The following is a 10,814-nucleotide window of genomic DNA, read 5'->3' as shown; positions in this document are numbered from 1 at the left end:
GGACTTCAGTACCGCCTGGAAAAGAGGCGCAGGGAAGCAGGGAGGAGAGGGAGCGAGAAGGGGGGCTGTGGCCGAGAAACCGGAGGGGATGCGTCGGGGCCTCCCCGGGGCAGTAGGCTCTCTCGCCAGGTGCCTCGGTGTCAGGCAGGGCCGATTCAGAGGGTGGGGAAGGCCCAGGCAGGGGTGTGGGGGAGAGATGGGACTTGAAGGCCTGGACTCCAGGAAAATGACAGACAGGGGGGAAGGTGAGGGGAAAAGAGAGCAGGGGCTAGAGGCCTGGAGACAGAGGACAGAGCCTCCTGGTGAAAAAGCAATTACTCTCTCTCTCTCTTTCTTTCCCCGACTCTGTCTCTGTCTCTCTTTTTCCTTGAGGGAAAGCTGTGTTCCCAACAGCAGCCAGGCCAGCCATAGGGCGCGGGGGTGCCCTGGTCACCTGGCAAAGGTGGGTGGACGAGGGGTCCAAGACCCTCTGCTCACGGAGGGACTGGGGCTTGGAAATAAGGCCCTTCAGAGGACGTGAATGAAGCACGGTGGAAGACTGACCAGCCCTGCAAATAGAGAGGGGGTTGAGACCCACAGAGGGAGCGGACTTGTGCAAGGCCACACGGCGAGGCCTGGGGTAAAAAAACGAGATTTTAATTCCCGATTCCCAGGCTAAATAAAGACCTTCGCAGGGTGACCCTACCCTCACCCCCAGCCCAGCCTCCTCGTCAAATGCCTGGTCCTGGTGTTGTGCTAAGTAAGGCAGGCGGGCAGGCAGGGTATACCTGTTTAGGGCCTGGACCGGGCTCCCGGGGTTCTGATCCCACCAGCCATCGCTTGTGACGGTGTGGACTTGAGAAAATACCTTGTCATTTCTGTGGCCCAGCTTCCTCATCGGCAGTGACGCTAACAGGAGAATGGACCTAAAAAGGCTGTTGTGAGGATGAGATGAATTCATTTTGTATAGTACTTCGAAAAGTGTTTAGTGAGTACCCAGTCCTGGATACCATTTGATAAATAAGTAAACTGTTTGGCGACAGTCCTTGGGACCCCACGGGGTTCTGAGCCGTGTCTGAAGTACAAGGGGATTTTCTTTTCTTTGGGCGGGGGGGAGGTACAGCAATGACCCATTCAAGGTCCTTTTCCCCAAGGAATTTACATGCGAGTGTGTGGGGGGGGGGGATGCGGATAAGTAGACAAGTGGAAATAATTCATGTACAACAGAAGAGTGAGCGTAGAGAGTGAGAAAGGAGGGCTCATTCGGATGTCAGGGCCTCTCCGAGAGGCTGGGAGCTGAGCCACCAGATGGGGCAGCAAGGTGAAGATTTGGGGGTTTGCTGTTCCCGGAAGAGGGAACAGCATGTATAAAGGCCCTGGGGCCACTTGGCTGGAAGGGAAAGAGCAAGGATGGGGAAGAGTGGTCCGGCCGGGTGGCCTTGTGGCCCTTGGTAGAAAACCTGCATTTCTTCTGCAGATAGGAAGTCACCAGAGAGTGTAGAGCGGGGAAGCTCCAAGGTCTGATTTATGTGTTTTAAAAGGCCACTCTGGTGGAGAGTAGATGGTGGGGCTTGAGGGAGGGGAGTGTGGAATCGGGACGCCAGTGAGGAGGTGGTTTTGGGGGGCCTCCTCATGTCTGAGGTGGGGGGTAGAGAGTCTCTAACTCCACAGGCCACATCGGGCAGAGACCATGAAGGTGACCAGCTGAGGCTCTTGGAAAAATCCATCACCCAAATCTATCTGGGGTACAGGGCAGAGCAAGAGCTGCTGCTTGAAGGTCAGCGACGAGGCGGTCTCCGGGCCTGGGCTTCCAGAAGGCTCTGCCATCCACCGTTCCCCGGGACACACACGCAGACCTCCCCGGGATTAAGAAACTGCGGATTAAGGAAGGATAATAATTGAACCACCTGCTATTTATGTATAGCACCTTTGGCAAAGACAGTCAAGAGGCCTTCCCCACACTGGGGCCCCTTTCATCCCCCGTTCTGCCCCAGGAAGCGGGGAGCGGTGTGTGGGGGGGTCTGGCCTTGTTCTCCTAATCCAGAGACCACAGAAAAGTCACCCTTGACTGACGGTCAGGGCTGGGAGGTCATTGAGACCAGTGGGCAGCTGGGTATGCTGGGGTCGGGGGACAGATTGCCTGAGGTCACCCCGAGCGATCGTGGCAGATCATTGAGGTGAACCAGCCACCTCCACGGGAGGCCTCCTGGGTTGCCCTGGATTCAAATCGAACTTCCTTCCTATGTATGCCATTCATTCACGCACTCGCCAATACTCTTTAAGCATCTATCGTGTGCCAGGCACTGTGCTAGGCTTGGGAATACAGCACTGGGGGGGGGGGGACAGACAAAAACCCCTGCCCGCAAGGCAGGGAAGGGGCCCAGGAGTGCCCACGAGAGGAGACGGGTCGGGGAAGGCCTCTGACGACGTGCTATTTGAGGGAAGACTGCAAGATTCGGGAAAGGAAGACAGAGGCGGCCCCGTCTGTGCTTTGCTTTTCTCTGTCACTCCCCGTGCGCAACCTGTCAGCGATGCCTGTCTCCACCTCCAGAACCAAGCCACTTCTGAGCGTCTCCACCACCTCCCACCTGGGCACCTTCTTTCCACCCTCGACCTCCCCTTCTCCCATCGACTCTCCACTCAGCAGCCAGAGGCGTCCGTTCTGGAAGGCAGGTGTCATCCTTCCCCTGCTGTCCAGGACTCGGGAAATGACATGTGTTTTGTGAGCCTCAGTCTCTTCATCTGTGAAATGGGAGTAACCCGGCCGACCCTGACATGGGGGCCGGGGAGGGGGGGGTGGTCAGTGTGGCAGGGATGTGAAGGCAGCCATGGTGGGAGCAAATCTGGAGTTTGCCTCTACGGGTTGGGGGGGGCGGCGCCCTGGGTGTGCGAGGTTCCCCTGGCGGGCATCGGTCTCATGGAAGCCCCAGCGACTCCACTGCGTTCCCAGAGGCAGAGAGTAAGTGGGCCAGGGTCACTCTGCCAGGGCATGCCGGAACCTGCAGGGACCCAGCTCTGCAGGGCAGCGGCCCTGCCTGGGCTCTGCTCCTCTTCCCAGAACCCTGGGCTGGCGTCAGCGGGCAGGCCGGCCAGGCTGCCTTTGTGTGGGGCCCGTTAGGAGGCTGGAGTTGCCAACCACCTAGTTTTCTGGGCAGCAGGAACCATTTGGAGTTAGAGGCCTCAGCCATGGAGCCAGAACAATAAAAATAAAAATAGCGAGGACTCCCGGGCAGCCTGGACCAGGGCACCAACTGCCCCAGAGAGATGTTCCTGAGGAGCTGGCGAGAAAGCGTGGCGGGGGCAGGCGGGGGGGTTGGAGGTGGGGGGGTCCTTGCCCTGCGTCTGCTCTGCTCCCCGACCTGTATCGTGGGGTATGGCCAAGGCTCCCCGCAGCCATTTTATAGCTGCAGAAACTAAAGCTCAGGGGGTTGGAGTGACTTGCCCGGGACACACAGCTAGTGAGTGGCTGAGCCAGTTTAGGATTCGAACTCAGTTCCCCAGATTAATAGCGGTTCCCCTTTGTTCCGCAGCTCCTCTGCTTGCCGGGCCTGTGCCTGTGACATATTCGGACCACACCTAGGAGAGGTACCAAGCGTTGCCTTTGTTTTGCAGATGGAGGTCTCTGCCCACATCGCAGGTCACCTTGTGGGCCCCCCGTGACAACAGCCACCTCTCCCAACCCCCAGAGCGCTCCGCCCCTTCCCAGCTTTATTTTGTCTCCCTAGCGTGCCTCCTGACCTGCCAGCGTTGGGGGGGGGGGGGTCTTCATTGCATTTTGTCCGTTTTCTCGAGTAGCCACAGGTCAACCTGGCCCACCGTGGTCCAGTGCCTGGCTGACGCACATCCTGGGGTTCAGACGACAGCGCTGCACAGACAGTGCCTCACTTGCCCAGACTGGCGATTCACGGAAGCGTACCTACTAAAAGGTCTCTTGCAAGGGATGAGTTCATAGAGCAAAAGATATTGCTGGTTGCTGTTGTTTCCTCCCAGCACTGAAGCCCCAGGGCCTTCAACAGTAAACAGTAGGTTGTCAACAAATGTGTACTCAGTTAAAAAAAAAAGTGAGCCGCCCGAGGGGGCGGGGCGAGAAACCAGCAGAGCCTGGATTTGAAGGGTCTCTCTGAGCCTACGTGTCAAAGCGCCCCACTTACAATCGCCTCTCCACAGTACCCCACCTTTCCACACGGGAATCAGAGCTGTGGTTTTCCCACTGAGCACCCGGAGGGGTTGTTGATGCAGGAATCCCAGGGCCCCACGCCCAGAGGTCTTAGGTAAGGCCTGAGAATTTGCATTTTGACAAGGCCCCAGGTGGTTCTGGTGCTACCGAATACAGGTTCCAGAGCCCAGTCCCAGCTTTCCTGTGGGTGGGGTCTGTCTACCCCTCTGTTTCCTGTCCTCCCTGCCCAGGGGAGAGCAGAGGGGGCACGGGCGGTGGCTCAGAGACTGCAGCCAGTGCCCCGAAGCTGAGGGGCTGTGACAGATCACCCAGCCAGGGCCTGGGGGAGCCATGCTGTAATTAGTGCTTTCCAAGGGAAGTCAGCGACTTAAGTATCTTGGCAAGCAGGCAGGCAGGCAGCTTGCCTGAGCTCCTTAGGGGTGGGACCACGCTGTCAGGCCCTAAACCCTGTCCTCAGGCTCTGGGAATCTGGCTCTGCCAGGAGCCGAGCCCAGCTGTGCGGAGCCAGGCGTTCCTTAACACCCCTGGGTGGGGGTCCCCTGCAGGGTGGTGACAGAAGGGCTGGCGTCAGGCCGCAAAGCTGATTGCTTTGGCGCGCATCGGGAGACCTGAGTTCAAGTGCGGACTCTGCCCGACGGTAATACTGACCTAGCTAAAATGCAGGAGCGCCTGCTAAGCCCCCGGCTTGAAGGACTTCAGCGGATTCTGTCATGCGCCTCACTCCGCCTCACGTGACCGCAATTCTTATCCCCGTTTCACAGATGAGAAAACTGAGGCATAGAGAGGTTAAGAGTAAGCTTTTGAGCTGCAGAATTCGAGTTTGAACCCAGGGGTGCTCCTCGCCCAGCCCCTGCTCCCCACCTCTGCACATTCTGACTTCTCCTTTACTGAGAGTCTGGGGCCCCACGGTGCTATCTCTGGGTGTCCCTCCCCACTGCAGGGCTGGCTCTGTGATGTCCGGGCCCCTCTGTGGCATCCGGACCTGGGCTCATTGACTGGCCGTAGGCACGCAGGCATGTGTCTATCTGCCTCTATCTCAAAAAAAAAAAAAAAAAAAATTAAAAACAAATTTTTTACATATTTATTTATTTTTGAGATAGAGAAACAGAGAGTGAGATGGAGAGGGGCAGAGAGGGAAGGAAACACAGAATCCGAAGCAGGCTCCAGGCCCCGAGCTGTCGGCACAGAGCTCGCCCCGGGACTCGAACCCACAAACTGCAAGATCATGACCTGAGCCGAAGTCGGACGCTTAACCGACTGAGCCACCCAGGCGGCACCCCCCCCCATCATTTTGTATCCCTTCACCCCACTTTCTCTTTCTTGGTAGCATGTAAATACTATATAGTTCTTGGTTGCTGTGGCTTTCCCCCTCTCAAGTTGGAGCTCCATGCGGGGCCTTTGAGTCTGTTCTCCGGCACCTGGAGCTGTGCCTACAGGGGGCAGGGACCTAAGTAAATGAGGTCGACGAAGTGAAGGAGGGAGCCGAGCGGCCAGCAGCTCCGTCCGTGGGGACGGACAGCCCTGCTTGGCCTGGGATTCCTCGAGGAACAGATGTCCTCATTGAACTTGGGTTTCCTTCCCAGGCAGCGAGGCCGGGACTCCAGTTGGCCCCATTCCTGTTCTAGAGAGGAAGTATCTATCCCTGGGCAGGAACCGGCCTGGCTCTCAGGAAAACTGAAGCAACATACACCACTTTCTCCGCTCAGCTTCTGTGGCCCCGGGGCCGCGGGTGGCCACGTCAGCCTCCACAGGGCCCCGGCCTCTGGAGCAAGGAGGACGGTGGGGTGGGAGGCCGTGGGAGCCTCGCGGCCGTGCTGTGTGAAGGGGGCCTCGCCTGCCCGGAACCGGGCCCTCGCCCTCCTACCCGTTTGTGTAAACGGAGGCTCCGTGAGGGGCAGAGCCAGCCTGGGTGACACGGGATTGGTGGCAAACAAGGTGATGAACCAGGCCTTTCCGTACCAAACCCCCGACGTGTCCTCCTCGCCTGCAACCCACCCTCCTCCCTGTCCCACCTCTAAGTGCCTGGCCTCGCACCTGACATCCACCGCCAAAGTGTCCTCTCTCCCTGAGCGTCAGGCCCTGTCCAGTCGAGAAAGTAGCAACTGTCCCCACGGAACAGACAAGACTGGAGCGTCGAGAGGGAAACGCTCCAAGTTAGCCTGACCGCCCTCTCAGGCTTTCCTCGCCCCCCGCTGCAGGCCAGCGACTGGGTTTAGTCAACAGGTGTTGCAGGGGTTTGGGCGCAATGGCCCGGCGTTAAGACCTTCTGCGTTCTGGCTAAAGTCTCAAACAGGGAAATTGCCAGAGAGAACTGGGCAATTGGGGAAGAAGCGGGGGCTCCCCGGCTGCCTTGAAATGGTGCCCCTTTGCTGAGCAGGGCTGGGGGCCTGGGAGGAGGCCTAGGGGTCAGCATCGGGGTGGCCCCAGGAAGCCAGACCTGAGTGGCAAGGCCTCTGGCCTCACCAAAGACTCCACAGGCCCACAGCCCTGCTGAGCCAGGGAAGATGGTGGGTCTTCATTCAGTCACAGGTATTTTCTGAACACCTGCTGCGGCCCGGCGGGGGGGGGGGGGGGCGGGGGGGCGGGGGGGGGGTTCCAGTGGGGGTGGAAGATACGCGCATGGCTGAGGAACCGCACCCGCATACTCGCATACTCGGTAGGTAGTGATAGCTGCTGAGGAGGAGAAGCGTGGCCCTGAGTGTCTTGCTCAGGGAACGGAATTTCCAGAAGAAATCGAGAGACAGAGTCACGCCGGAGTATCGGCAAAAACAACCGCTTTGGGGCTTTTGTTCAGAGCAACATGGGGCCCGGGAGCTACAGGGAAGGCGGTGGAGACGGATTCCTGGAAGCCACCTCAATCCCACCTGCTGCTCAGTTTCAAGCCTAAATCTTCCCGGGGTGTCACTTGAGGCTCTGGACAAAATTTCGCAGCCTCTTCCTCCCAGCCTGAGGGCCCCAAACTTGCCATCATCTGTGCCACAGGAACCAGAGAGAGACAGAGAGAGAGAGAGAAAAACAACCCATGATAGCCTCTTTACACGGGGCTATTCTGAAGATTCAAAGAAAGACTGTATATCAAAAGTCTGGCACACAGGAGGCACTCAATAAATGTTCTATCACTTTCCCTCCAGCCCTACCTGTCCTTTTAGGTAGCGATCTATGTGGTTTCATCTCATTATTTCAGGGTTTTCTGTTTTTGCGTCTGTGTGTTCCGTGAAGTGTATCAGTGCTCTAAAAGGATGTGCGCGCGCACACACGGGCATACGTTGGGGGTGCGTGTTTAAAACGTTTTTACTGACCGGGACCATGATCAAAATGTTGAAGACGGCCGTTTGGAAGTCCAGTGGAATCGACAGAGACTATCAGAGCCGGAAGGGATTTTAAAGGCCATCGGTTGCCCACCCCCCACCCCCCGCCCCCAGCAGCCGGTCTCCCATCCGATACGCAAACCTCTCTGTTATACCAGCTTCGGCTCTGGCAACGGGGAGCTCATCCCCTTTCCGGGCAGGTGCGTGTTGTACAGGCTCTGGGGATGGTTTCCTGGCCTCAGTGCCCGTGTGTGTTTCAGCTGCTCCCAAGCTCCCTGGCACCGGGTCACAGCTCTGGGATCTCCCAAGGGCCCAATGCCAGGCTGAGCGCATAGTAGGTCTCCAGTAACGTCCCCTGAAGGAGTGCGGTGGCGGAGGGATGAGAGGGGGTTGGGAAGGATGCCTTTCCTGGCAATTCTCCTTTGGAGGGCGCACCCACTAACAACACAGCGCTGTGGCCCTCTGGGGTGGGGGGGGGTGGGGGTCTCAGTCTAAATAACACGCATCTTTGAGTTTGTGTGTGTGTGTGTCTGTCTATATATGTGTGAGCATGCCGTTGTGTTGCTCTGTGTGGCTCGGCCTCTATAGATGTGTGTGTGTTTCGCTGCAAATACCCACGTGTGCTGTGCATGTCTTTCTCTAGATCTTCGTGTTTATGTGTATTGGCGCGGGGGGGGGGGGCTGTCACCGTAGGGTCGTGTGTCCGCCCCTGTTCGTTTGGCTTGTTTGAATGTGTGTGAGTGCACGCGGTCTGCAGATGCCTGTGTGTGATGTGGACGTCTCTCTGGGTCTTTGTGTGTCTGTGGGCTCGTGGGCCTTTCTCTGTGCGTCTCCCCTCCCCTATTCAGCCCTACTGGGGAGCCAGGAGTGAGTCCCTGCAGCCCGGTCTACTGAAGGCCGTCTGGCTGGCAGACAGCAAGGGCTCCACACCCCTCCTCTCCTGCTCAAGCAGCGGCTGTGCTAATCACTGGGTTATATGCAGATGGCAAATGTGGGCTGCCAGGCTTGGAGGAGGGACTGTGGAGGGGGTGTGCAGATGAGCAGACACGAAGGAGCATGAAGACAATTTAAAGGCAGAAAGGGGAAAACGAGCCTGCTTGGTTTTGGAGTTCGAGGTGCCGGCTTCTCTCCAGAGGCATGAATCCGATGGAGAGGATGTGATGTCTGTGGTAGCTTCCCTCTCATCAAGCCAGAGTCTTACGATCACAGGATTCTAGAAGGCTAGAATTTTAGATCTGCGGGATTCTGGAATCTCAGCCTCCTGCAGCTCCAGCCTCTTAGAACCACGTTCACAGACTCTAATCCTCCTGGGATCTTAGGACCTTCAAACACAGATCTTCTCTTTCTCCCCATTCTCTTGCTTTTCTTTGTATAGAATCATGGCCAAGGAATGACCTTGAAAGTTCATCCCGTCCGCCCTCTGGCTCTGGGCTGGGCAGCGGAAAGAGAGAGAGAGGCCCATCAGCTGAGACATTCTTGGGCGACGTTGAACTGGAATCTTCCGTTGGCAAGGACTTGTCTCCCGAATGATCTGGGCTCTCATATTACCCCTGTCACCTTCCGCTGGGACTGCGTTCTCCTCAGAGACAAAGGCGCCTATGTTCCCAGGATATGTTTTCGGCCATTCAGGAGCTGGCATAATAGCCTGCAGGTGTGAGGAGAGCCAGGGTGGGGCTCCTCTGAGGCCCTTGGCCGTGGGGACTCAGCAGCCCAGCCTGCGGTGGAGGGGGTGGCCAACCAGCCACCTTCCTCTCATGGCTTCTTAGGATGGCAGCCGAAAAGGCTAGTCCTATCGCCGGGAGCCACGGACTGTCTCTGAGGGAGGACACCCTACCGTACTTTGATCTCCTCCAGGACTCACCCAAACTTCTGCGCGTGGCCGCTTTTCAGGCCCTGACTGCTAGCCATCCCATCTCGCCCTCCACGTGTGTCCAGCCACACTGACCTCCCTCCCCGCCTCGAATCTGGTTGACTTCTTCGTGCCTCCAAATCGGCGTGGGGCAAACTCTCACCCATCCACGGAAGGGAAGGTCGCACTCAGTTTTCAGTGCCACGAGAGAGAGAGAGTTTGACTCACTACTTTGTTTCCCGGAACCTACAACAATATTTGGCACACTGTAGGTATTCGATCAATGTTTGTTGAACGACTAACAGGTCGGATGCATCCTGCAGAATTGCCCTTCTGAAGCCTCTGTTCCTCGCCTCCTTATAGGTGTCTCCCTGGGCCCCCACCCCTCCCCTGGGATTACCCGTGGCCCAGAATTTACCACCCTAGGTCAAAGGTCTTTGCTTACTTTGTCTTCTTCACCAGACCAGGAACCCCGTGAAGTTAATGACCACGTCTGCTCAATCTTTCTGCCGACAGCGTCCAGTTCAGAGCCTGCACCCAGCAGGTGCCCAGTAAACGTGGAGCCGTTGCCAGCAGCCCAGCTTGGTGACTTGAAATCCCCTGTTGGTCCCAACTGTGAGCACTGGTCCAAGCTGTTGGCAACATCTGCTCTAGCGTCTCATTTGCAATTATACGTTCCCAGGCTCTTGCCACTTAATATTTAATAACCAGGCGGCTGGCCTTCTCTGGCAGCCACTTAAGCCCCTGATTGCCTCTTATGTGAACTTGGCCCTGAGTGAGGCAGGGACCACACTGGGGTTAACTGTGAAGCCTGTATCTTGGGTCTGGGGCCAGCATCAGGCCAGGGCCTTAGGGACAGGAGGAAGGAAAGCCTGTTGGCTTGAGGCTCCTGGATGACCTTACCAGGCGAAGCAGGGGCGCGTTTGCTCTAACTGGCTCCACCTCTCCTCCCCGCCCCGTAAGGCTGTGCCTGCTCATGCCCTCGTGAGCCAGGGAGGGGGGCAGAGGAAAAATGTCAACGGGACCTTCCCTGACTCACATCCGAGCTGAGCCAGGAGGAAGAAAGGGGGATTCCGCCTGGGCCATATCCCAGCAGGAAAGGTGGGTCTATCCTATGCGGCCTGGTCCATTGCACGGTGGGGGGGAGGGGGAGGTTGGGCTGTGGCGCCACGGCATGGGTGTTGGCGGCCATGCTGGCCTCTCCTGGCATAGGGCTGGGGAGTCCTTCCAAGTTGGCTGTGGAAGGAGGTAAGGCAGTGGTAATGACCTGACCTTCAGGATCGCCCGTACTGCTGCCCCGTGCTGGGAAATCCTGCAGGACCAGGGAGGCTTCTGCAGGATTGCAGGGGGAGGGGCGGGGAGCCGTCGCGGGAAGGTTCAAGAAGAGGGAATAGTAAGTGTGAAGGCTCTGAGGTGGGACCGTTGGGCACCTCTGACGCCTCAAGATCAGGAAACAGTCTCGAGAACCCGTTTCTCAGTGGATTCCGGAGGAGAGTGCTGC

At 57.7% G+C, this 10,814-nt stretch overlaps 1 long non-coding RNA gene across 2 annotated transcripts; it reads left to right on the top strand.

Moving 5' to 3' along the window:
• Positions 1 to 3,507: 3,507 nt before the first annotated feature.
• On the top strand, positions 3,508 to 9,114 carry LOC124503375 (uncharacterized). 2 transcript variants are annotated; one of them, XR_006960158.1, is made up of 4 exons: positions 3,512 to 4,250; positions 5,740 to 6,685; positions 6,817 to 7,664; positions 8,840 to 9,114. It is a non-coding gene; the product is annotated as an uncharacterized LOC124503375 (long non-coding RNA). The 2 variants fall into 2 exon arrangements; XR_006960159.1 differs by lacking the exons at positions 6,817 to 7,664; positions 8,840 to 9,114 and having other exon boundaries at positions 3,508 to 3,564; positions 3,775 to 4,250; positions 5,740 to 6,711.
• Positions 9,115 to 10,814: the final 1,700 nt, after the last annotated feature.

The sequence above is a fragment of the Lynx rufus genome, unplaced genomic scaffold, assembly GCF_022079265.1.
Source record: "Lynx rufus isolate CCGP_SWC_20201006 ecotype Redwood Valley unplaced genomic scaffold, mLynRuf1.p SCAF_8, whole genome shotgun sequence".
NCBI classification, from domain to species: domain Eukaryota; kingdom Metazoa; phylum Chordata; class Mammalia; order Carnivora; family Felidae; genus Lynx; species Lynx rufus.
Note: the sequence above shows the minus strand (reverse complement) of the source record. Positions and strands in the feature narration are given on the sequence as shown.